Consider the following 27,519-nt stretch of genomic DNA (forward strand, 5'->3'; position numbering starts at 1 on the left):
GAGCCCAGGGAGCTGCAGGAGGTTGATGATGCCCCAGTCCCGGCACCCAACAAGGGCAAATCCTGCACCCACTGCAGCAACCCCACACCAGCAGAGCTGTGCACACCACAGGCACCGGAGTTGTTCCCAGCTCCCTGCAGCTGGAGAGGAACATTAAGCTGTGATGGCAAGAAAAAATGTATTAGATGATGCTAATTTAATTAAAACAACGCGACACTGGCTAAATGAGCAAGCGAAGGAGAACACCTATTTGCACCAAGGGCATGCACACAGCAGCATGGGGATGCTGTGAGGCCTTGTGGCTGCAGGACTGTGGTTCACAGGACAGGAGCTCACCCCCTGCCCTATTGCATGGGCTCAGCATGCACTGAACATGCAGATCTCTTGGCTCATCTTCCACTTGCAGCCTCCTCCCAGCCCCGGGCAGCACACTGGGTAACCTCCAGCAATGCTCCCAAACACAGCCATGGCAGTAATCCCACTGCAAGGTCTCTGGGGCAGGGAATGGGTTTCCATTTACAGCTTCCACTGCATTTACCAGCAGCCAAATAGAGCCATGCTTTCTCCCAGCAGTGCTGGGGGGACACCACATGCACGCAGCCCTTCTTCCAACCCCTGCCAACCCGAGGTTGCATCCTGCCGAGCCAGCTCCAACCCGGCAGCAGCAGCCACAGCTGCCTGAGCACAGCTTTATTGCCTTTTCGCTTTATTAAGCTGTTTTCCACGGAAACCATCTTAATTTGGATCGATCTGCAGTTCAGCAGCGCACCTTCCTGCAGGCTCACTGCAGGTTCACCCCATCTCCCCCATCCTCCAGCGCAAAAACGGGCCCCGCGACTTCAGCAGCGCAGGATACAGCGTGGGATGCTGCGGCTTCGCACCCGACGCTCCCGGGGGATCTCAGCGCTGCGGGGCCGGTGGGATTTCCGAGCCTCACCACCACCACCCCCAGCTCCTCCTGTCTCCACGGGCTGCAGCTGCCACCTGCCGGCAATGCGGCCCCACCGTCGGGGCTCTGCGCTCCGCATTCGTCGTCCTCCCCGCATATGTGAGTGTTGGAGGGGGGTCCCGGTGCCACCTCCCCGCCCCGTGGATCACGGCACCGGACACCCCACAAAGCTCCCCGTCCCACACATCCCATCTCCTGAGCGAACAGATTGCGAGGCAGAAGGACAGCCCGGATAACCGCGCGGGTGCCAGATGCCTTCTGCAACACTGAGCGGCATAAGAGCGCACCCTGGTTTCAGGGTCCTGCCTACCTTGATGGCGAGCTGAGCTGCGGGGCCAGCACTATTGTCCCTGTCCCTCCTGCAGCCATCTGTATGGCAAAGGGCGAGCTGAGGGACGCCGCTCCTCAGGATGCTGGTTGTTTCCAAAGAGAATATGTCATTCCCTTCATTCCCTCTTCGTGGATGGAGGGACGGGCGCCCACTCCCGGGTCTCTCCTGTTCCATTCCCTTTTGTGCATTTTCCAAAGAGGGGTTGATCACATCCTGGCAGATGCTGGGAGCAGACGCCTAATGGAGGCCATCTGCCACATTTCACAGGGAAAATTATTCAAACTCACTAGGACTTTAATTTAATCAGCTGGCACTGAAGTGGGCACTGGGCTTTCATGTGAGCAGGTGTGAGCGCAAATCAGCAAAGGCAAGGAAAAGCATTTCATCTCCATTCACTTCGCCCACAGCAGAGGAGCTGCTGTGCCTTCCCCAGCACTTTGCACCAGTGCAAAGGCACCGCACGCTCTGGTGCATGCAGTTACCCTCAGGAAGAGATAACAACGCATCTGCCACAGACAGGAATGAATCCAGCACAGCTCCTGTAAGAAGCAGGGCAGTGCCCCAGGTGCTGCTCTCCCCTCACTGGGCCACAGCCGTCCCACCATGGCTGCTCCATGCACACAGACATGGAACAGGTTTGTGCCATCACCTCCCTTCTACCAACTTCCATCCCAGAACACCAGGACCCGGCTTAGCTGGAAAAGCCAATGAAATTGGGCAGAGAGAGAACCGGGATAACTTGGCAGCTGCTCACATTGAGTTTACACCTTCTTTGCCAGTGTGGAAGGAAACAAACGACCTGTGAAGGGAGCGGAGTGCAGTGATTCATTACCCCTGATGTGTGATGATGGCTTAATTATTTTTCTAACTGGGGAGAGACGCTTTCTGACAGCAGGTGCAAATTAATTCTCCACTGTTTTAAGGAGTGATCGGCCCAGGACAAGCGGAAAACTGGAAAACCTAATTAAATCTGGAGCTGGGTGGAATAAATGGAGCGGGGAGTTTGTTTGCACGGTGCTGATGGATATTAACGATTGGTGGTGAAGCACCGGGGCTCCCGGCAGGAACACGGAGCTGTCAGGGGCTTCACGAACTCTGACACCTTTGGGCAGGAGGTGCTACGAAATACGGCCCGCAGATGGAGAAAGGCCTGAGGGGAGGGGATGGACCCGCTGGGATGCGGGACCGGGAGCTCCGGAGCGCACCGGGAAGATCCAGCGCTCCGCCTCCGCCCGACGTTCCCGCAGCCCCCGAGCACCTGAAGGGCTTTGCCACGGGGGGGAGCAGCCTCGGGCTGCCAGGGAACATCGCGGGCTCCGACGTCGGAGAGGAAGGAGGTGATGCTGAGGAGTTACCATAGAAACAGGACTTATCCATCCCTGCAGCTCCAACGGGCGGCTCAGCACGGCCCCCTGCAGCCCCCCGCAGGGTTGGGGGAGGTCATATCCCCCCCCACCCCGCTGCTGCACACACCTCGGCCCGGGGGCTTCTGCTCCCCTGCGCTGCCACGTGCAAGGGAGCACAGGACACTGCTCCCATCCCACTGCTAGGCTGCAAAGCCCTGCAGAGCTGTGGCAGAACTTGAGGGTCCCACCAGCACACCCGGCCCCATATTGCACATAGACAGAGCAGCACCAACACCACAGCATTACACACAGCTCAGGCACAGACACCACTGTGTGGCAGCTCTGCCAGCACCCGTGGCTCCAGCATGAGCTCCCCCCCACCCCCAGGGGTGCTGCTGCCCAAGGAGCCGGAGCTACCTGCAGCTCTGCCCCACACCTGAGCACCAGCAGTGCTGGGAAAAGAGCCCTAATTGCTTTTTGTTTTGCTGTTTCTCCCATCATTAAATCCCTTCTTCATCCCTAATAGTTTGGGATTATATGAAGGTTAATATGTTTCAGGTTCCACACAACTACAGCTAATTAACAAACAGTCCCCTCAATTCCCTTTAATGCCTACACATGTAATGCGATCACTGCAATTACCTGCTTCCCAAAGCCATTACAAACCTCAGAAAATTAGCTGGAATAGGTGATAATAACCTTCCTTTATTGGTGCACGCAAGGAGAGCTCCCAGGGCAGCACCCCCAGCCATCCCCAGGTGAGCTGTGCAGCTGGAAGGGGCTGTGTCCATGCAGCTGCCGGGGGTCAGGCTCAGCACTGCTACTGGGGAGCATCACACCCAGCTCTGCCTTCTGTCTATGAAAAGAAGGCTGTAATTAAGCAAACCCCTTCACACACACCTCCTGGATGCTCAGGGTACCCTCAGGTGAGCAAGCAGAGTTCTGCTCTCAAGGGATGTCCTCCCTGGTGACATGGGCAGCATAGAGCTGGAACCCGAGGGATGTATCTCAGAAGTACCTGGGGATAGGGATGGGGTTAGAGCTACTCAGCATCAACCTGGGGACAGGGATGGGGAGGGGACCCAAGGGAACAGGACAGCCCCTCTCCAGATCCATCCATTGAGAAGCTGTGCCCTCTGCAGACCCCTATGGACCAGGATCAACCTGCCCCATGGGACAGCCCTCCCCCAGCCCTGCCTGGGGAGCTGATCTGCTCCCGCAGCAATCAACACCGCTCACTCCAACCACTCCATGGCTGCTCCAGGAAGCCACAGAGGGCCAGCCCCAGCGCCAAGGAACGCAATGAGCTCTCAGCAAATTGCTCCATCTCTCTATTAGCCCTCGTTAAAAGAAAAAACCCATCCCCATCAGGCGAGCCTCAATTTCCAGCTACCGCATCCTGCAACGCTCGTGCCTGCCAGATTAAAGAGCTCTCTAACAATCAGCATCTCTGCTCCACCGGTTACACTGCAGAGGTGATGCACACTTTCTCTCTAGAGTTTGCAGACCAGAAGCACTGTTGGCTGCAGGGCCCTTCCTCAGCCCCAGCATCCTCCCTACGTGCCCAGAGCACCCTCCAGCGATGGGCTCCCGTGCAAAGAGCTCCTTCTGAATGTAAATTGGGAACAGCCTCGCAGCACCGGAGGAAAATCACTGTAAACAAAATCTCAGTTGCTGTGGAAACCAGTAAAAATAGATTCCCCACGCTCCCCCTTTTGTGCCGGGTATTATACAGCTGGTCTCCTTCATTCCGCATTATTATTACTTTTTAATTATGAATAATTTCCTCCCTTCTATAGGAAGACGGAGTAAAAAAAAAAAAAGCAGAACTTTCCCAAACGAAGGGCCTTTAGGACACATTTCGATATGCAAATGAAGGCAAACACGCATTCTGTTGTGTTTACGCCACAGGGTAAAAATCGTCCTGCATTAACTCTTTCCATTCCACATCCCCCCCCTTCCCTTCAGTGTAAGGGGAGGTGGGCACTGCCCCACTGTCCTGCTGCATGATTTGCTCTCTGAGAGAGCAGAGATGAGGCTTTGCAATACCATGTGAGCATGGTCCCCATCCAGAGCCTGACTTGGTGCTATTTGCATCACCAGGAGGATGCTCATCCATAGGGATACAGGCAGAACTCAGCACGGTGAGCTCCTGGCAGCAGCTCCTTCCCAGCGGAAGGAATGGAGCAGCCTGGCCTCAGACCACAGCACAAATTGCACACAGCAGTGAAGGAGCAGATGGACGGTGCTGGGGGAGCATCCCGGTGCCTGCAGAGCTGATGTCCTGCCCGCTCACCTGCTGCTCGTGCTTCCCCCCATCCCGCAGGGCTGTGGCTGCCCGCCCACAGCTCTGCCAGCTCGGGGGTTTGGGGAGCACAAAGCATGCGGGTGGGCTGTGGGACATGCATCTGCCTGCCTGTGAGATAAGGAGCTGTGCAAGCACATATGCCCCCCTACCCCCCTAATTGGCTGGGGGCTCCAAAACCAATTTCCTCCCCAAGAAGGAGCTGGGCCAGTCGATACAGGGAGTGCAACATTGAGAAAGTCAACTGTACCCCATTACCCAACAATATAAGCAAAGCAGAGACCTTCCCCTGCAGGAGAGAGGGACAATTTACATGCAATAAGACCAACAAGCCCCAAAACTCTGTATTGCTAAAAGGGCATCTGTCCCAGCGCTGAGCATTGCTTCCCTCCACTGTGCATTGGATGGAGTCAGCCCCCTCAGACCCCACATCCACATGGGGCACAGGTGATGGAGAATCCCCCATGGACTGGAGCTGCTCCTGTTATTAACAACCATCCCAAAGACTTAAAAGCACTTTGTTGGTAGTCAGAATTTGCCTGGTTCTCAGCCCCTGGATCTCATTACGTCTCTTTGCTGCTAAATCAGAGAGCTCACAGAAATCTCTTGATCACAGCTCAGCGCTGCTGATGTCGCACAGATGCCTCTCAGACTTTTCCTGGATGAAAGTTCAGCCCCCCCCCATGTCACATCCCGCTTCCAGACCAAGAAACACTTCTCCGCACACCCCCATTTCAACACCATCTTTCCAGCACAGACTCCAAGAGCAGCCTCAGCATTCCAAACACAGCAAAGAGCCACAGCAGCCCCCAAAATGCCAGCATTCCCCCCATGCACGCACATTACTCACCCCACCAGCTCCACAGCAACTAGCGGATTCCAGCCACAGCAATGCAACACCAGGCTTCAGCAACCTATCTCCAGGTGCCAGGAAGGGAAATGCTTACAAAGAACAAGCACTCCCCCCCCACCCCAAGCTCCTGCTTTGCAGCACGAAGGTCCCACCCCTGTGCAGCCAATGAGCTGCACATGGGCCAAGGGCACAGGTGAAGCAGTCACCACCCCAGTACTGTTTCCTGCACTCCCAGCACGTCCAGCTCTCAGCTTGGCTCTAGTCAAAAAAGCACGTGGAAGAGGGAAGGATGGAAACTGCAGATGCCCTGAAGGCACTCGGTGCTCACCTCAGGGCTCAGCAGAGCACAGACATGGTTTGTATCGCTGCGCTGCACCCAGCACCCATAGGGTGACACAGAGCCCCCAAGGTGCAGTCAGGGGGACCCAACTTTCTGCTCCAGCCATTCCTGCATCCTCCTCCAACTCACAGCAATTACACTCGCATTCTGCTAGACAAATAGATTTTACAAGCCCTCAGTTAAATGCGGATAATTACAGCTGCCTGCACCAGGGGACAGCCCTGCCCGGGCTCAGGAGAAGGAACCACATCCCGGCTCTGCTAATGCTGTAAATTAGCACAGAGCGTCCCAATGGCAGCAGAGCAATTATCAGAGATCCCCCCCCCCTTCCCTTCCTGCTCCCCCTCCCCCAATCTGTGTGTGTGTTTCCAGGCATATGCTGCTGTTAATGGGGCTTCTGTCACTTCAGCTGCTGGCGGAGATTATTTTATCTTGGGAACCTCTTCCCATGTCGGAGCGCAGACTTCCAGCTCTAAATCATCACTGGGAGAACACACAGGTAAAGGGGAATGCAGAGGGAAGCAGCAACTCCTGCAGCACTGCTGGGAAGGGCATGGCAGCAATGGGCAGCCCAGAGTGAGGGGTCTGCCAGCACTGAGCCCACAGAGCCCTGCAGGATACATTGAGCCCCCCCATGCACACATACACACCTTGGGGCACATCCCCCTGCAGCCCAACAGAGAAAAACAGGTGATGCAAAGGGAAACTGCTGCATTTTTCCTGATGCTCCATCACAGCACAGCCTCCCAGCCTGACACCCCTGGGCCCCCATCACGGCCCTGCTGCCATGCACTGTATGGGGTGGGCACCCATCCATGCTCAGGGGAGCTCCTAGCAAAAGGAGCTTGACTGCTTGGCTGCTGCTGAGAAGCCCTGACGTTCCTGAAATATCACCTCCCCCTGGGCAGCTCCTTGTGCAGGGCTTGGGATGCACCAGAGCATCACTGCCATGTAGGTCAGAGCACAGTGCCTCCAGGAAATGGGTTTTCCTCCTGAGCTGGTACTCAGAGGGGGACCACAGTAAGGCATGATGCTGGGGTGGGAGTGGAAATGGGATTTAAACACTGCTGGGACCTGGGCTGGAGATAAGCTGCCTTTGCTGGAGGCTCTTTGTGGTCCTCAGAGAAGCACATCTGCATCAAAAAGCAACCGCAGAATTTGGAGCAGCGGGGGAGTGTGTCTGGGCAACCAATATACACATCATGAATGCAGCACGGGGCATGGGCAGGTCCTCACTGATACAACCCTGTGACCCTGCAAGGACTGCACTGCCAAGGACCCTGCACAGCCCCACTGTCTGCAGGGATCCCAGCTCCTCCCTGTAACCCCCTCGGCTACAGCAGAGCAGGACCTGTAGCAGAAGCCTGTGTGTCCCCTGCATCTCTGGGATAACCAGGGCTCCATGCTCTGCATGCAGCCAGAGAGGCAGAGAAATGCCACACTCACACAGGGCTGAGCCCCCAAAGGAGGAAAAGATCAGCTCTGAGACTGGCACAGGGATGGGATGGGATGGGATGGGATGGGATGGGATGGGATGGGATGGGATGGGATGGGATGGGATGGGATGGGATGGGATGCATGCAGTGGTGAGGCCAACCAGCCCCATGCTCCTGCAGATCTCAGTGTCCAGCACACGCGCATCTCTCCCCCGCTGTGTCACAATGATTGAGTGCCGGATGCAGGCACCGTAATGGTTTCATCAACTTAGCTACTTTTTATGAGAAATTTGTTCCAATCCGTCCACTTTCCCATGGTGCTGTCACTTTAACAGATGCCAGACCAGAAAGAATAATCATCGTGATAGGAAAACTTAGCGCTGGAGCGAGCAGCTTCCCAGGGAGGGGGCAGAGGGTGGGCAAGGGCTGATGTCTGCAGGAGCCCTCACCAGCTCAGAGCTCAACCTGCCACTGTCAGAGATGCTCCTGTGCCCTATTCCACCCTGATGGGAAATAACTACATGCACACAGGACATGGCTGAGGATAAGAACGTTCCCTCCGCCTCAGGAAGCCCCCCTCTCTCCCACACCTCCAGTGCCTATTTCAGTCCCAACTCCTCTCCCCTCCCAGCCCTGAGCTCCCCACACAGCTCTGCTCTGCCGTCCCACCCGCAGCCCTCCCTCTCCCCGCTCCCACGCTCTGTGCACACTCAATTATGCCCCAGAGCACTCTGTCACTTACTCCTTCCACCCACAACTTTGCCAATTAACTCCGGCGCTCGCCTGCTACCGCCCTGACTGTGCTCACCAAGGAACAGCCGCCTGCAGCACATGGAGCCATGGGGAGGGCTGGGCAATAAACCCCACTGTGGGGCACACACTTTCATCCTGGGGTCTCCCTGCAGCTAGAAACCAGCCTATGGCAAAGGGAAACCAAGCATCCCTGCAGGCACATGGCAGCCATGGGGTGTACAGCAACCATGGGGCACATGGCAGCCATAGGATACACTGCAGCCATGGGACACACTGCAGCCAGGGAGTCCCTTCTGCATCCAGAGGGTTTGACACAGAGACAAAGCAGCAGCAAATAGTGATGAAGCAGCCTCTGGGCCGTGCTGTTAATCAGCAGGTTTAGCACTTGCACGATGGGATTGCAGGAGTGGCTGAAAAGGATCTGGTGAGGGCAGTGCAGCATCCCCTGCCCCACGCAGCACCAGCAGGGATGAGCTTCTAATAGCAGCTCCTGCTGGGTGTGCCTGCTCCACTCCTGCCCTCCTGTGGAGGCTGTGCCAGGCACGGGGTCACTCAGCACCCTCTGCCCCACACCCTTCCCCTGAACCCCACATTTGGGGCACAGGGATGGTGCCTCAGCCCCGAACTCTGACCCCTGTACCAATGGGGCACAGTACACACCGGGGGGAATCCCCAGTGCTGTGATACCAGCCCTGCCCAGCACTGCTCAGAGATGAGTCACTGCTGGGAGATGAGTTCTATTTAAAGGGCGTTATTCGTAGAAAAAACTGAGTTTTAATAACAGGGCATCAAAATGAGGAGAAAATACCAAACTTCCAAGCAGAGCACATCTACTGCTCGGAGGCACGAGAATCACACAGAGCTGCTCTCCTTCTGTCAGAAAGGCACTGGGTGCCCCCAGCTGCTCCCTGCTATTGCTGTGAAGGAGCATCCCCAGCCCCAAAGCATCGGGGCAGCCGCTCTGGGCACGGCACAGCCACGGCACAGGAGTGGGGTGATGGGAGAGCAGTGATGGAGCTGCGCTGTGGGAGGGTGGGTAGAGACAGCGCAGAAATTGCTTTAAAAATAGATCAAACTCTGCGCTCCGGAGCCATTTCATTAGAGCAGAGCGAGCTGTTGGGCTGCTGACACCTCTGAGAAGTTTTCCTTTATGGATTTGGAAAACAGCTGAGGGGAAAAATGATGATGACAGCAGCGCGGGGCTGTTTTCCACTGGTGAAGTGAAGGAAGGAGCACCCAGCAGCACATGGAGCCCAGAGGGCAGAGAGCAGTGCTGTTGGGCTCCGTGCTGCTACAGAACTGAGGCTGCCCCCCCTCAGTTACAGCTCCTTTTGGGGTTTTTATGGGACTTTTCTAAGCCTGGAGCACAGTGTGGCAGTGCTGGGTCCCAAACTGGAGCAGACCCCACATCAACGGACCAGATCCAACTACATTCTAATAGAGCAATCCAGTCCTGAATTCTGGGTGCAGCTGCAGGAGCCCTGTGCTCCTCAGGTCCTGGTGGGCTCCCATTTGCTGTGCCTGGGCCCTGTAGGGCCGACAGACCCACAGAATCCCCCAGTCATAACATACCCCGAGAGGGAAGGGCCCCATAGGGGACAGCAGGAGAAGCACCTCACAGGGGCAGCACGGTTGGCCCCATGTCAATGCCATGCTTGGTTTGTTCCCCTGCCCTCAGTCTCCTCAATCCCCCCTCCACACACAGCTCTGATTTCAAGGGGGGAACGACTGGGCCACATTCCTTCTCTGCCAGAATTTAACGAGTAATCAGTGCCAGGGTCACCCTTCCCCGGGTGAGGCTCCTATGAATACTGGATACAGACACAGCATAGCACAGCGGCTGCATGCAATGGACCCCAACCCTGGGATGCAGGGACCTCACTGCTGGCTGACACCAGAATGGTGCCTCCACAGTACCCAGTTCCCTGTGTCCCATCCCATCCCTGGGTGCCATTGCCAGAATGGCACAGAGAGCCATCCCAATGGAACGATCCCCAGGGCCCTATGGCTGTGATTCTCAGCTTCTCAAGCTGGGGAAGGCTGGAGGGGCTGTGCCATAGGGATGTATTCCAACTCGGCCCTGGAGCATGCAGCCCCCAGCTGAGGCTCCCAGCGCTCCCCTTTTGTGTACGCTGCAATTGACTCATGTTCTTAAAAGGAAAATTGAGGAGGGTTGGGGGGGGATGATAAAAAACAGAAATGCCTCTGAATCCAACCTCAGAGAAAGCGTGGGAGCTCTCCGGAGAGGAGGAAAGCACTTTCTCTATAATTCACCTTTTGTCATTTAATCACCATCCCTTCTCTCTGCGGTGCTGCTGGGTAACAGCATTGCACTGGGAAATCCACCTCGTGGTGCCCGGAAAGCACTGACTGACTGACTGCCTCCATCCCCAGGGCTGTGTGCATCCCCTGCACCCGGCCACAGCTCCACACTTCCAGCCCTGGCCCCTATTCACATTTGCCTCTGTTCTGAAGCAGCTTACCGAGCAGCTGGAGGAAAGCCAGAGTCTTTTTAGAGCAATGTGAGTGATGCCCAGGGAAGAGCTAATCATGTGTCATGGAAACAACTTCGTGCCACTCAGAGCGCCGCAGGACTGAGCGTGGTGACACGTGGACACAGAGCTGGGCTCCTTTCTGCTGCTGTGTGCCATAGCCCTGAGCATGGCATCAAGGCCCATGGATGTGCAGCAGCACCAGCATTGCTATGGGGCTCCCCTAGACAGTGCTCCTGGCTGAAAGCAGCTTGGGGCTTCAGGCAGGCTTAAGGCTGCAATGAGACCTTAGTGCAAATGGCCCCGTGTTGGTTCAGCCTCAGTGATCCATCTCCAAACTCCATCTGCAAAGCAGGGCTGGCTCTGGGAGCAAGGAGAGAAGCACCTCAGAGGGCACCGCCTCCAAACTGCCAGGAGTGCAGAGCTTTACTTAATGCAAGGAGAGGAAATAAAGTCCTCAGCGAGAGGAATAAAGCTCACAGAGAGCAGCCCCAGAACTAAGCGGATAAAGAACAGAGCCAACGGGATCTGAGCCACAGGAGCTGGGGAGCACCAGAAAAGCGGGCATGGCACAGAGCACAGCTCCCAGCAGCAGGGGAAGGGCAGAGCACATGGAGCCCAGCAGCACAGAGTAGCACTGAGAAAGTAGGATGCAGCAAGGGGCAGCAGTGCCCTACCAAAGCTGCAGCCCTCCTGCAGTGCATGCGGCCCAGCATGGCACCATGGGCAGCAGCAGCAGCAACCGGGCACCAGCAGCCCTGAGCAGCACCAAGTTCAGAACGCTGCACATATGGACCATGCAAGAATTTCTGCTCTAACCTGGAAAAACACCCAGAGAAACATCTAGGTACATTACTCAGTTCCAAGCTGACTATGAGTCACCACCTCCTGCATCTGTGAGAAGGAAAAAAAAAAAAAGGAAGGAAAAAAAAATAGCAAGTGTGTTTCTGGGTTGCTTGCTTGGGAGGAGAGAGATTTCCAGGAGAAACGAGGAGGGGCGGCTGTGCTTTGTGCACAGCAACAGCCCATCCAGAGCCACAGCAACAGAGCAGCACAGCGCAGGGTATCTCCTGGGGTACCTCCCCATAGAGAGGCTGAGCAGAACGCTTTGGGATCCCTGTGCACACTGCACTGCTTGGCTCCCAAATCCGAGCTACGCATCAGATGGAAAACCTCCATCCCATCATCAATAGAACGAGCTATTTATAAACCCCAAAACCTCTTTTTGCGTTATTATCATCTCCCCCCCCAACAAACCCAGGGGAAAAAAGAACAAACCAAGCAAAATAAGGAATAAAGCAGAAGATGCTGCTGAGTGCACCCCAGCACGGAGCTGCGGCTCTGCAGCGCTGTGCCGCTCCCCAGGCAGTGCCCAGCGGAGCAGATGGCAGCGTGGGCGCGAGGTACCAGCCTCCTGGCAATCCGAACAGCTGTTACCATTAGAAAATGCTAATTGCCATCAATCAGGACAGCACCTACCCACATTTACATGCGAGCACCAAAAATAATAATAATAATAATAATAATAATAAAATAAAAAAACGTTACGTCTAAATTTCGCCCGAGTACAACACTCGCTGCATGTTAACTATGCAGAGCTGTTGTGCTGCTGCAATGGGGATGGCCCTGGTGATGGGCACAGCAGCACCTGCCCATGGGAGCCCAAGGAACCGGGTGCTCCCTCAGCCCTGCAGCTCCTTTAGCTCCAGCAATATGTGGTGCTCCATCCCCAGGCACAGTGTCAGTGCTGTGGGGCAGCCCCCTCCTTGCAGTCCCCCTTTGATGGGCTCCCCCTGTGCTGTGCTGTGCTCTGGCTGCAGCCCTGGAAGCTGACAGGTTGAGCAGGTTGCAGCACCGCTGCTCGCTCCCTGCAGCTCCCACCATCACTCGGCAGCTGAAGGAACAGCTCGGAGCTGCAAGGTCACTCAGCAGCACCATCTGTCCATGCACCGTGTGCTTCACCCTGGGGAGAGCAGGAGGAGAATGATGGCAGCACACTGAAGACCATCCCCTCCAAGCAGTGCCTGCAGCCAATGCACTGATGGACACAGTGCTGGAATGCACTCACCTTGCCCATTTGGGACTGCTCACTGGAGCACCCTAACAGCTCCATGCCCCCTCTCTGCACCAGGGACTATTTTGGGGAGCTGAAGTCACTTGCACTCAGGCTCTGAAGTCACCCCCATCTGCTTGTGCTACATCTCCCGTGCCTCAAAGTGTCAAAACAAGCGAGCTATCTCTGTCGAGGCAATCGTCCCCCACGCACGCTGTCCCAGATGCATTCCCAGCACCACAGTGTGGGGCTGCCAGCACTGTTGGGCACACAGGGACTGGGCCACACCAAGCCCAGCCACTACATAAGCACCAGACCCGAGTTCACGTGCAGACTTCATAACAAGGAACACTTCAGCAGGTGCTGAGGCACATCCTGATGCTCAGGGACACCTCTCCCAGCACTGGTGCCACCGCCACAGCCTCGATGACTGTGACCCAGTGTGCTCAGCCCTGAGCCCCACATCCTCACCCCACCCCAATGGGAACAGCCCACCTCGTGGCCCTACACCGACCCCAGGACCCCAAACCAGCCCTGGGATCCTCACGCTGGCCCCACAGCAGGACACCGTCCTACAGCAAGCCCTGCTGTGCTTGAGATTGTTTCCATATGGGAGCACCAAGCAGAGCTGCCAGCTCCCGGCTCCAGCGCTTGCTGCTACATCTGGAAACTCTTCTCACCCTTAATTGTTCTTAATGCTTTAACACACGGAGTGACTAATAAGACACTAATTGGGCGGCGTTAGCAGAGAGAGGCGGTGTGGGGAGCAGGGCTGGCAGTGCCCTCTGTGCTGTGCTGGTTCTTTCCCAGCCACTTTGCTGCAAACATCAGAAATCTCAGCAAAACTAATGCCTGCCCCAAAGCAATGAGCAAAGCCATTTCCCAAAGGCACAGTGAGCCAGGACCTGCAGATTTCAGCTTACTGTCCCGCAGACACTTGTTGGCAGCTGTGGAGCTGGAGGGAGGAGTGGCTGCAGTACAGTGTGGGGGAGGCTTTCATTGAGGGGTCTGAGGACTGGAAACAAGGAGGATGGAGATACATAGGGATGCATGGCCCCACTGCAGGAGCTGGGGGTCCCCAAGCCCATCCCATCCCACAGTGCACCAGCCCTGCCCCGGGCACACAGCGCTCACTGGATCTGCTCTACAGCGGGAAATAGCACAAATCTTGTTACACACCGCCTAAGCCTCCCTGGGCATGTTTTCTATAAATCTCCTGGAATTTATTATATGATAACTAGCCTGGAAAAGCCAAATTAAATCCACAGCCAAGAAACTGACTTTCAAGTGTGACCCAATTTCCTCACTCAGAGGGGAGGGGGAAGAGGGGATCCCGGTGACAGCCGCTCCCAGGCTGACCTCCCCCTGCAGCCGCCCCCCATCCTCCCCCTCGCCGTAGCCCCATCCTGACTTTGGGGATGGAGCTGCAGCCTTTCATGTCTAAGCGGATCTAGCACTCCCACTCACGGAACAAAAGCGCCTCGAGGGCTCCCCTTTCTGATGTTTTTCCATTGCTCAGTTTCAAGCCTTCCTTCCAGGAGCGCTTTCCCCGCGGGGAGGGCTCAGTTGGATTGGAGGATGATGGGGAGCATCTCCTTGGGGCTCAGCGACATGCAGGCATAGAGGATATATCTATGAGCCTCCTGAGCCAAGCAAAGCACCATGCTCCTGCCCTAGGGCTGGGGATGCCACATAGCCATCCATGACAGCCCCAGGCTGGACAACCCCAGCCCATAGGACCCAGTGGCAGAGCAGGGCATGGGGCAGCACAGGGCTGTGCAGCCCTGGGGGTGGGCTGGGGCTGTTGTTCTGGAACAGCATGCACTGGCAGAGCTGCATGTGGGAAGCTTGCATAATAGCGGCAGCCCACACTATGCCTGCTCCTACCCAGCATGATCAGACCCTCGCTTTCATGAGCAATAACATCCACCCAAAGTTTTCTAAAAGACAAAAAAAAAATAATAAAATAAGAGCTTCAAGGTGATACACAGAGCTCAGCTTCCTTTGCTGCCTTCAAGCTGATTAATGCAGCTGGGGAAATACATCTGCACAGCCTCCTCGCAGAGGCTTCGCTTTAATCCTTCTCTCAGGACAACCTCTGCCCTCAGCAGGGGGGGACTCAGCTCCTCCAATTCACACTCATTTTCCCATTCCAGAGCACTCCCATGGGACAGATGAAGCAGTGCAGCAGTGCTGATGGGCTCTCCCCACACCACTGGGTGCCGTTACATGAGAGATGCACACACACCACATTGCATCCCATGCAACACCCCATCATCATGCAGTGCCTATGTCGTGCAGCTCCAATCTATGGGGACGGGGGTTCCAAGTAAAGCAGCGCCTACCCCACATGTGGTGGCACACTCTGAGGGAGCTCCATGGAAGCATTCACACCCAGGCAGGTGGCACATACCCCTTGCACAGTGCCGGTACCAGGTATGGAATAACTCAGATCAGACCATGGGCTGCAGCACCAGGCATGGCCCTGGGGAAGCAGGACCTGGCCTCAGCCCCATGGAGACCACGCACTCCCTCCCTGCCCAGCTGTGTGGGGACAGACAGATGGACATACCTGGGGGTGGAGAGGTGCTGTGGGCGCAGCTGGAGCTCACGCTGATATCTGCTCCTGCGTGCGGTCGGGAAGAGCCGTCGGGGTCTCACAGCAGCGGCTGCTCAGCCTGCAAGAGAGAGGGAGAAGCTCCAGTGCTGTCCCTGTGTAGGCATCACCACTAATAACGGAGGAGGCTGCAGCAAAGCTGCTGAGCAGCACAGCTTGCAGGGTCTCATGTATATTTTGCCCCATCCCAACACGCAACTCGTGGCCATAACACATCCCACCTGGCTGCAATGGGCACAGCACGGCCCCCCAGTGCTCAGGGTTTCCCCTTGGTGGGGGCATCCCAAAGCAGGATGCAGCACACAGCCTGGGGAATAGGAGAGGCAAACAAACACCCCCAGCCCCTCAGCTCCTGGGAGGCAGCTGCAGTCCAACACTGTCTGAATGGCTCCATTTTGCTTTCCCCCCACTGGGCAAAGTGGGCAATCCTTTAACACATACCCCCCACTGTCACAGCCTTTCTCCTCACACCAGGTGGGACAGCATCAATCTTGGCACTGAGCATTCACCATCCACCCCTCAAATCCCAGCACTGCCCCCCCCCCACCCCATGTGAGTGATGTGAGTGCAGTGAGACGGGCCCTGCACTGGGAGCAGATTTATCCCCATGGCACAACAGGGGGCAGAGGGTGGCAGATAAGTCACTGGGAAGCAGCGGGAGCATCTCTCAAGGTCCTCCAAGGTTGGCTCATTACAAAGCAGAGAGAAGAGGGAAAAGGAGTGTCCATAGCAGCGTGGCACACAAGCATCCCTCTCATTTTGAGCAGCACGGAGCTCTGGGTGAGGGTCAGTGGCGACACCAGGACAGGGCACAGCCAACAGCACCACCAGCACAGATTCAAGCAGCATCCCAGCAGTGAGCAGCACTGCACCCAGATGGGGCCATCAGTCTCTGCGCAGCAGCTGCACAGCTGCCCCATCCCATAATGCTGCAAAGGGACCAAGAGCCACTGCTGGGAGCCCACGGAGCAACTCAGACATCAGCACCACACATGGGGTACCCTCAGCTCCAGGTATCCCCACTGCATGCAGCCTGCAGCAAGAGCTGCACCTGCGAGACCACAGAAAGCCACAGGGAGGAGAGGACCCAGAGCCATGCAGGGAGTCCCCAGGCTTCCCCAACCTGCTGGAATTCCCCTTCCATCCAATTATTCCTGCTCATTAGGCTCTGCTCCTGATTAACGCGTGTAGCAAGAGCGCAGCTCAACAGAACCTTACGCTTCAAACCCCCCCCCCCCCCAACCCCCGCCATCAGTCACCTCTGAAGTCAATCTGTCACAGCCCAATTTCCCAATCCACCCTGCACGGAAACCCATTTGCAGCTCTCCCTCAAATTAAGCTCCACTCGCAGCTCTGCTCCTCTCCTCCTTTGATTATTTTTGTTACCAGACACCGAAGCGGAGCGCAGGGTTAAGTGGAGATTCAGCCGTGCGGGCTCCTGAGAGCGGTTTTTAATCACGCACGCGGCTCCTGTGCTCTCCCACTGGCACAGCCACCATTAATCACCGCCAAACCGCTGCCTGCAGGCAGGGGACCCACAGCCCCAGGGTGCCCATAGCCCACGAGCAGCATCGCTGGGCTCCACTCCCCAGCATCTCCTCACCAACATGGACACATCCACCCGCTGTTCCACTCTTGCACTGCAGGGTTTATCCAAGATGAGATAAAACCTGAGATGCTTAGGACCCAAGGGAACGCCATGGAGATATGTGAGAGGAGGGTCAGGGCAGGGTGAGGGAAGGGCTCTGCACAGAGAGCAATGGACACAGCCCTGAGCTGCTGGAGCTCAGGGTGTGCCAGGACATGGCTCTCTGTTGTAGGATTTGGGTTTGGGTGGTGCTGGGGTTGGGTTCTGTGGTCCTTGCGGGCTCCTTCCAACTTGGGATCCTGCATGACTCCACGCTTATGCACAATGAATGTGGGATGTGGGAGCGCATTACTGATCCCCAGGTGCACTGCACCCTGCGTGCTGCTGAGCTGGTCCCAGACAATAAACCACTGCGATTGGATCTACAACCCAACCCCAGGAAGGCTGAGGAGAGGGTTTATCAAAGCCAGCAGCAGCCCAGGGAAGAGGAGTGATAACACTGCAGCAGCAATCCCAAGGCCAACCCCAATACCAATACAGCTGCTTATTTTTGGGCTGCTGGGTCAATGCTCTGCCCCAGCCCCATCTCTGCAGGACAAACACCCATACATGTCTGTGACTTGGATTTCACTGCGGCAGCATGGCTATGCAGAACTGTCCTTTTGGGCTGGGTTGTGTGGGGGGGGGGGGGGAGAGATGGAGGGGAGGGCTGTGAAGGCAAACATGGGCAGCTATTCTCCCTTTGTTCCAGCAGCAGGGGACTCTTTCAGCAGCAAATGCACTGAAGCAGCACTCGGAGCCTGTGCAGCCCCAGATAGAGCGGCTGCAGCAGCTGAGATCAGGAGCTATTTCCCACTTATCTGCGCCACGCTGATATCTGTGCAGCAGAACACAGCGTTGGGTAATAGGATTTCGATGCTGAACAGAAGATGCTTCTCCCCAAGCTTCTCTTACGTCACACCTGGAGGTATCCGTGGCCACAGAGGTGACACAGAGGAAGGCTAAAGACTCTGAACTCCTGCACCGAGGGAGCAGCATCTCCTTCAGCTGCAAAGCAGCAGAATGAATGTAACCTAAAGAATGCAAAGCAGAGCTCACCCCAGCACCCATGCAGCCCCCAAACCACACTGCATCCCCTCCTGCTGTCACCGGGCCCTGTGCTACAAAGGGCCCCATGTGGAGCCCCTGGGGCTGCGGGTGAGCAGCTGCTGTACCATCAGCATGCAGTGCTGCAGAGCCCGAGATAACGAGCTCCAAACGGCACACAGTGCATGCTGCTCACGATGCGCAGCGCTAAGTCCTGAAAGGCTGCGGGCAGGGAAGGCTGAGTGAGCCAAAGGAAGGGGCTCATTAAGGAGCAGAGCGGGCGCTGGGAGCAGGATGTGCCCCGCTCTCTGCATTTGCATGTTGGAACCCAGCTCCAGAGAACAGGGAGTTATCGCAGCCTCATTTAGTACTGGAGGTGCATTTCTATGAGATTAAAGGGCCGGGAAGGAAGGGAGAGAGAGGCATGGAGCAGGAGGAGAAACCACCTTGAAAACCAGGATGGAGAAGGGCTTGGGAAGAGCCTGGAGAGGTCAGAGGGACCTGCCCCTATACAGACAGCAGCTGCAGGCACAGTCCCTCTGTTGCAGCCCTCTGGCTCCTCACCATTAGGAACACACTCAACCCTTCTGTGCATTCCCCAGCGCTCAGAACAGGACTGGCAGCACAGCCCCTGGCCATGGCAGCCCCATCCTCACCCCACAGGGACCACCTGAGGGCAGTGCGTGCCCAGGGGGAGGGCACAGGCAGCACCTGCTGCGGGGGGGCCGGGTGCCAGAGGAGCGGTGCAGCCTGTTCCTCTGCACAAGTGCATTAAGTATTCCACACAGCACTTTTGCTGTAAATCACTTCCTATTCAGGCTCACTGCTGAGGGTCTCTGAAGGTCGATTTTCCATGGTTATGACAACAAAAACTAAAATTGGGTCAAACCTGAAAGGTATTATCTTCCTCCAAGCTGCTAAATGCACAATAGTAATGAGGTTGGTTAAGCAATTCACCCACAGACTGCATTATTTGCTCTGAAGATGTATTAACCAGTTAAATGAGCGTGATAAGGCAGCTCTGCTTATTTCCCTCAGCAGCGCACAGAGATCTGAGGCTCTGGGTCTCTGCATCCCTGCTAATAACCACAACTGCAGCAGCTCCGACAAAGCACCGCTCTGCTGCAAGCCAGGCTCTGCCCACCTGACCCACAGAAAGGGAATGGGAGCTTTAAAGGCACCCCACACACCTCCTCCCTCCCCTTGCTTTTCCTTCTTAAATGCTCGTCTCCCCTACCCCAATCTTGCTGTGTTAGGGTTAGGGTCTCCCCAAGCTTATCCTCACCGCCCCTGGCTACACCAGCTTTCAGCATTCAACCCACAGTGTGTCACCACGTGCCCACATGTGTGCACACAGCAGTGAGTTCTCAGCTGGCACATAGGGCTGCTGAGCTGTGGGTAGGGGTTTTATTGGGAGCTGGCAGAGGTGGGATGCAAGGAACGTGTGTTTGTATGGGATTTCTGCTGCTTTTCTGAAAACAAACACCATTCATGTAAATAGAGCCGATGTAAACAAGCATGACCCCAAAATCCATGCGCAGCTGTACGTAACAGGAGGGAAGGAGGGAGAGAGGAGGAAGAAACACTTCAGTTAATCCCTAAAATGATAAGATGGAGAAGTTCGAACGGAACAGAAAGCATCTGTGCCTGCAGCAGGACAGGACTGCCATGGAGCAGTCATGGTGCCATTCCCCCATGCAGCTCCAGTGCCCTGCGGGGATGGTCCCAGAAGGTTCTGTTGTTCCCTCTGGTGCTCCAGCTGGTGCTTTGCCAGCAGGCAGTAGGTGCATGGAGAAGCGCCAGTGCTTTCTAGCACAGAAGGACTGAGGTATCCTGAAGTTGGATCCTTGTCAGCAGCTCTGGAAGCAGCACCTCCGCCAAGCACGGGACCAAAATACGGCTGTGATGCTCTCAGCAGGGGTGGGACAAGGGGAGCTGCCCTGAAGAATGGCCATCCCAGCTGCATGCACAGCACTGCCTCTCAAGGTGACACCCCGGCTGCTCAGGGATGCCTTCACCACTCCTCCAGCCATTATTAGATCTTAAACTCTTTCCCTCGCCATCTGCCACTCACTACTCACATTTTAAGGATGGAAATGACAGCTTCCCCATAATCAGCCCTCTGGAAACCCCGCAGGGCTCAGTGTCATGGAATGAGGAAATTGGTAATTCTGCTTGAGGAGGACTGTGACCTCCGATCACACACAGTGCTCAGACCTGGCTTGCTCCATCCCTGGACCATGGTAGCTTGGGATGGCTCTGCCCCACGATGGTAAGCCATTGTTGCTCCAAATCCCAGACAGCCAATGTACAAATCCAACCCAAGATGCACACCCAACCCAACACACAACAAAGTGCATAGCCAACACAACTTATTCTCCCAACCCAACTCACACCCAAACCGATGCACGAACCCAACTCAACTTACACCCCAAACCCAAAGCACTCCCCAATCCAATGTGCACCCAGAACACAGCTGCATCACCAGGGCCAGTGCCCAGTTTTGCCAGTGCACCAGGAAAGGCAGCCTATGTCCACAGCAATGTGTGTATCACAGGGAAACGTGAGCATCTCCAACCTCCATGGGGGTTTCATGCCAAGAGGCTCCAGGACATACAGTGACAATGTGATGCCCCAGGGTCCCCAAATGCCACTGCACTCAGCTCTGCAGCCCTGCTGCTCCCAACCCTGCTGTTCCAGGCAGCTGCCGTAACATCTGAGCCCCGCTGCCCTTTGCAATGCTGTCGGTGATGGGAGGGAGCCAGGAATGCCAGGAGAAGTGTTCCTCATTTTGAGGAGCTGGATCACCTAAAGACTGGCAACAACCCAGGGCCTGGAGAGACAAGTCCCAGATTTATGAGCAGCACGGACGCAGAGACAGAAGAGCTTTAGTGAACCTGGTTGAAAGCTCATGGGAAAGGCGACAGTGAAAGATGGGAGCCACCAGGCAACACCAGCTCTCCAGAAAGAAAACATAAGCAGCACAAGAACCGAGCCCACCAAGTGACAGCCCAGCACCCAGGAACCATGCAGCAAAAGCAGCGTGGCACACAGCGGGCACACAGTGCCTGGCTGCTGGCCCCTGAATCCGTGTGTTAATTAACATTCCACGTGTAAAGTTGGGATTGTAATTACTGCAACTGATTAACAGGCCGAAGGTAGCCAGTCTCTGAGGGAGCAGATTAACAGAGGCTCTCTCAAGCTCCTGCTCTCACCTCAGCACTGCCGATGCATTTTAAGCAGGGCCTGATGCCCCCACTGGCAGTGATTAATGGGCTCTGAGAACATGTGGTTGCTCCTGCCCCGCTGCTCTTCCCATGATCTGAGATGGGATGGCACAAAGCTCCTCCAAGCTGTGCTCTGCCCCGGGGACAACACTGCTACCAGGGGACCACATGGAAACACAGAAGCTCCATGCAATGCTCTGTACACCATTCCATGCAATGCTCCATGCCCTGCTCCGTGTCAAGCTTCATGCCAAGCTCCGTGCAATGCTCTGTGCCCTCCTCTGTACAATGCTCCATGCCCTGCTCCATGCAATGCTCCGTGCCCTGCTCCATGCCCTGCTCCATGCAATGCTCCGTGCCCTGCTCCATGCAATGTTCCGTGCCCTGCTCTGTGCACTGACCCAAGTAGAACAAGGGGGAGTGCAGCAGGAGGGAGCCTAACGAGACGCCAATAATTACCAGCAGATCAGACGATCAGCTGTAATTAAGCACTATCCACAGGCAGACCGTTCGGCTGCAGACTTCCTTCCCTTCTTTTCCCCAAGACTGCAAAATAAATTATCCTGCAAAGTTAGCCCAGGCTGAGCTATGGAAACAATTAAACAAAAATTAAATCTAATTCATTTATACTCGGAGCACAAAGTGGATAATGTGGGGGTTTTCTTCTCTCTCCTCTCTTTGCCTTGGTGTTACAGAGGACTATTATGGGAAATTAATCACGGGGAAAAGCAATGAACGTGATCTATCGCTCTTTAAAAGTGCACTGTAGTGATTATATAAAAATCTATTAGAGCAGCCAGGAAATTTAAGAGTGACACCATTTAAAAGGAAAAAGGAAACGGGGCCGGTGGCAATTTCTGCACAGACGGATCCTTGAAACGAGGAGCAGGAGGAGGTCAGGCCTGGGGGGTGGGGGCACAGCTGCTCCTCACCCCCCATAGAAATGCAGCCAAACACCCCAGGGCAGAGCTGGGGCTGCAGCTCAGGAGCAGCAATGCATGGAAACACAATGGGGCTGGTGGGGGAGCACCGGGGATGGGACAGGGGATGGTCCAGACAGCACTCATGGATGGGAGCAGGGCTGTGTGCGATGCTCTGAGCCCACAGGGATTGGGTGTGGGGTGTGATCCTCCTGCTCAACCATGTAAAGGATGCAATAAAACCTTTGTCTGGGCAGATTTCATCATAAATCCTCACCCCCGGGTCAGCCCGATGCTTTCATGGCACCATCAATCCCAGGAGATGTATAATCATCGTGCTCAGCACAATGCCACCAGGGGGGACCCCATCCCAGGAGGGGACAGCAGACATCCCACTGCTCCCTGCACCCTGACATATCAACACAGCCATTCTGGGGATGGGGATACTCACATAATGCCCCATCCTGGAGGTGCCCAATGCCAACTTAGATGGGTCCTGGGCAGCTCAAGCTGATGGGGGGCGACTGGCCCATAGCAGCGTGGTTAGAACTGGGTGATCTTTAAGGTCCCCTCCAATCAGAGCCATTCTGTGATGCTTTGCCACATCTGGCAGAGACCAAAGGGGATGTGGGGAGGCAGCACCCCATGTCCCAATGGCACTGCAGGGCAGTACAGGGGGAGTCCCAGCCCGCAATGTTCCCAGGCCATTGCCCCAGAACCAATCTTTACCAACAATCCACTTCTGCAACAATACAGGCAGACGCCTTGATGTGAATTGAATGGAAGTTCCTCCTCCCTACCAGGCTAATGGAAACAAAAACCCACACAGCTCTCCCTCCAATGCATCTTTTCAACAATTTCAAAGAAATAAGCTTTTAAAAAGAAAAGAAGAGGGGAAAAAAAAGGGGAGGGGGGGGAAGAAGAACTCCTTTGATCTCAGCAGCCCGTTTGTTTTGTCCATGCCGGGATTTAATTGAGGAGGGACGTCCTTGAATAAACGCAGAGATGTCCTCGCTCCCCAGGAAGCCCGCTTGAAGCGGCAGCACTGCTGTGCAATGCTTTCTAATAGCCCAGGGTGAGCTGGGATGGTGTCACCCACGGTCCCACAGCACCTGATGGGAGGAAGGAAGGGGGAGGGTGGGGAGGGAGATGGAGGATGCTGCTGTCCCCTTGCCTACAGTTCAACCCTGTGCCACCATCAGGTTGAGGTGTTGGGAGGGCAAAGCGGCAGCCCGGGCTGGGATATGGCCCACTGCTGTAAGGGAACAGGAGTGGGGTTTGTCCTCCTCCATCACTGCCAGCCCCAAAGGTGAATTCGGACCCTGGGAGTAATTAATGGTGATAAAGGTGAGCAAAGGGAGAGAGGACACGGGGAACTCCCGGCTCATTAAAGCTTTTGCTTCCTTTATCCCATGGTAACAGCAGCTCCTTTTCTCCCCACAGCCCCCACGTTCTCCCCCAAGGGCACAGTCCCCCCTTGTTGCCAGGCTGGGGGCACCCCACAGCGCCTGGACCCCTGAGCTGCACACAGGCCAACGGCGAGCTGATTAAAGCAATTAGGGCTTTAAATAGTAACATCAGAGTGGCTCATCAGCACTGAAGAGGCAGTCAAGTGACAGGGCTGAGGATCCTATTTAGGGATGCAGTTGGCACAGCATCCCAATCCCTGAGCCCTGCACAGCATGGCCGTGCCATGGGGCGCCCACCCCACACCCAGGCAGCACCATCCTTTTCTCAGGTTCCTTATTCCATTTGGTTTAATTATCTTATAAAGGCTCAGGGAAGAGAAACGTGGGAAGAATGGAGCATTGCTTCTCTGGGAGGCAGCACCGCACACCAGCATCCAAAAAGTACCTTTTGCAATAGATAAAACAGAACACGCACATCTTGTCTGTTTGGACTCAAAGCCTGATGTGGCAGAGATTTAAGGCAGTCTGGTGGGAAATCCGTCTATTTTAGTATATAAGAATCTCCAATCACAAAGGAATCTGGACACAAATACAGATGCAGGAGCAGCACAAACAGCCGTGAAATGCTCCATTCCCTTCCTTCTGCTGTCTGATTTCCTGCCCTTGGATTTGTTTCTTGCTACAGCTGGCGAGCTGCTGCACACAGATGGATGCAGCGCAGCCCCAGCACCTCCTGGGATACTGGCAGCAGGGTGGGAGGGACGGGATGGCATGGGATAGGATGGGACAGGATGGGATGGGAGGGGATGGCACGGCATCACTCAAAGCAGAGCTACCCCACATACAATCTCTGCACCCCAGGGCAATGGCACAGCTGCCCTGTGAAGCTTTCCCCTTTCTCCATCAGGAGTCAGGGGGTGAGATAGAAGCTCACCAGCCCCACACACAGCCCCTCACTGTGTGAATGCCCATACTGACGTGTGCCAGTTGCTGTGGTTGGCACAGGGATCCCACCAGGGGGATCCGCCACTCTCAGGTGGGGACAGGAGACAACAGCACAGGAGTGGATCCGGAGCAGAGCCACTCATTGGCTTCCTGCAAGCTCAGGAGATGCTGTAGGAGGGTACTGGCAGAGGCATTTACATTTATTTATAGGCATTTCAGTGGCACTCAATTAAACGCTGCGGTGAAGATATTGCAGCGTGAAGAGTATTTAGAGCCATTTAACACCTCTGAGTCGGCACAAACCCATCTGATCCCCAGGGTGAACTGGGGCAGTGTGAGCTGGGGGGCTGTCCTGATCCAGGAAGGTGGATGGATGGATGGATGGATGGATGGATGGATGGATGGATGGATGGATGGATGGATGGATGGATGGATGGAGCTGCTCACAGCAGAGCATCCCTCACCTCACCTCGCTCTGTGCTTTGCAGGAGGGGCACGGGGGTGCATGGCCCCCTCTATCCCTGGGTAGAGCCCAGCTCTGCAGCCTCACAACCCAAATGGAACAGTGCTCAGAGCATCCCTGCCCCTCTATGGAGGTTCACCCACCCAACAAGACTCAGGATCACCCCGCTGCCCCCCCAGCTCGCCCCACACGCTTGAGATTGTGTTGCTTGCAAATGGCTGCAATTAAGTTGATACAGCAGCGGGACAATAATTGCTGTTTCCTTAGCTCGGCAATACGACCCTGGAAACCCCCATTATCCTAATCACTGTCAACCAAATCCAATCGCAGCGCGCATACAAACCCGGTGCGCTCCGCGGTGAAACAGAGCACCGCAGAAGGCTGAACCGTTCCATAAATCTACTCGGCACTTAACACCGCCTGCTAAATGGCCCCGCTTAATTATAGCTCTATAAACATGACTTTATAGCAATATCAATACCGTCAAAAATCAATCCCGCTGACGGACACGCGGACAGGGTGGCACTCTGCCTGCAGGGCGCTCACAATGGGGACACCCATAGGTGCCACCCGCTTGGCCCCATTGCTCGCTCGTCCCCAGGGCACACAGTGACCGACCCCTATTGGGAGCCGCCCCTCGCTGCCAAACCCGCCGCCACAACATTAGCATTACAACCCACACCGATCTTTGTCAATTACGCTCCAGTATTTGAGCTCTAACCAGCTTTAAATTGAATCAGGACGAAATCATCAGTATAAAAAGAGCCCGCACCAGCCTTTCAATTCCAGCACTGGGGAAAAAAAAAAGTTATACATCTCATAATGGCCTTCTACCCCATAATGAACAGGAAAAATAAATTAGATTCCCAGCTAAGGGTATATTTATACAATTTCATTATGTGCCCATGAGCAAGTCTGGTTTTCACCAAGATAAAAATGAGCTCTCAGCAATGCTTGTACTAAATAAATGGAGTGATTTAACAGCTTAACAAGGAGTGTGAGAGAGGGGATGGGGAACTATGGCAAAAATGGAAAATAAAAATACAAATATATATATTTATATATATAAAACTTTTAGAATGCTTGTGCTTTTTTGTGAGCCCAGATGCTGCACGGCGGGGCTGCACCATGCCCAGCACTGGGATGGGATGGGATGGGATGGGATGGGATGGGATGGGATGGGATGGGATGGGATGGGATGGGATGGGATGGGATGGGATGGGATGGGGGCTGCTCTCATCCCACAGCATCGCATCCCTGCAGCACTACCCCTCTGGGACTGGAAGGGGATACTGGCATGATATACTGTCATGATACCCATGTGCTCCTGCATTGAAGCAATGCCCGCACAGCACAGCCCCCAGCACAGCTCTCTGGGAGCACCACGTTCCCCTGGTGCTGCTTCAGAGCACCACAGAGCCCTGCAGCTCATCTCCTGTGCAGACACACAGCAATGATCCCTCTTCCCTCTCCCCTCAGTCCAGATGCAACCCAGTGAGAGAAGAAAGGAGCAGCAGAAAGAAACCCCAGGGCCTTGGGATTGTGGAAGCTGAGGATGGGCAGAGTGGGCATGGATGGGTGCAGGAGTACCAGGAGCACAGCATGCAGCCACAAGCAGAGATGTGCTGATGGCTCAAGGCGCAGCGTGAGCACCCCAGGGAAGCTGGGAGCTCAGTGGGAGCTCACCCACAGCTCAGCTCCACGGGTTGTGGCAGCACGGCACAGCATGGCACAGGGATTGCACAGCACTGTCCCTGCCGGCTGCTGCTGCTGCAAAGCCCCTCTCTTCCAGCCAGCTGCCTCATGCACAGCCCGCATTCCCTTCCAACCAATTTCACCCAGCCCAGAGGGAAATGCTTAACTCCCTCCTCCGAGTGCAGCCTGCTTAATCAACCTCCTATTATCCAATTCGGCCGCCAGCTGAAACCCAGCCATGCTTTTCACACCGCTTCCCCCATCTCCCTGCCCGTGGGGGGCTGCAGCACATCTTCACCCCACGAGGCCCACGCTGCACATATACACACAGCCATAGAGCTGTGGGACCCCTGGGAACGGCCCCTTACAGCCCCACACTGTGCATCCATCCGGGCTCAGCATCGCAGCCCAGGCAGGCTGATCCTAAACCCATAACCCACACTTGAATAGCTCATCCATTTCATGGCAGCTAGCTGCCAGCAGGCAAATCTGTCCTCTCAGCAGCAGCAAAACCAGAGCTAAGCAGTTGCCTTTTCTTTTACCGTTCCCCCCTCCTTTTCTAAATCAATTGCCAGGCCACATGGTCCATTGCAACGATCTGGAGAGCAGGAGACATCTCCACGAGGGAGCTTGGCAGCGTGTCACAGCTTTCCTGCCACAAGGTGACATTCCCCCCATCCCTCCCTGCCCCAGGGAGTGCAGAGGATTAAT

The 27,519-nt window shown here is 55.4% G+C and overlaps 1 protein-coding gene across 24 annotated transcripts in view; it reads right to left on the minus strand.

Moving 5' to 3' along the window:
* Nucleotides 1-27,519, minus strand: part of RBFOX3 (RNA binding fox-1 homolog 3) — a 107,374-nt gene that overhangs the window by 42,852 nt on the left and 37,003 nt on the right. For 22 of the 24 annotated variants that reach the window (XM_085522950.1, XM_085522934.1, XM_085522951.1 and 19 more), the window contains exon 2: nucleotides 15,431-15,536. The gene's annotated coding sequence lies outside the window, so the exon portion shown is untranslated. Of the gene's footprint in view, nucleotides 1-1,259; nucleotides 1,465-5,781; nucleotides 5,919-15,430; nucleotides 15,537-27,519 lie in introns of those variants that run through there. The other 2 variants (XM_085522935.1, XM_085522952.1) reach the window with 2 other exon arrangements.

Source organism: Coturnix japonica, chromosome 23 (assembly GCF_054131305.1).
Source record: "Coturnix japonica strain WE chromosome 23, WE-NBRP24, whole genome shotgun sequence".
In the NCBI taxonomy this organism is placed as follows: Eukaryota; Metazoa; Chordata; class Aves; order Galliformes; family Phasianidae; genus Coturnix; species Coturnix japonica.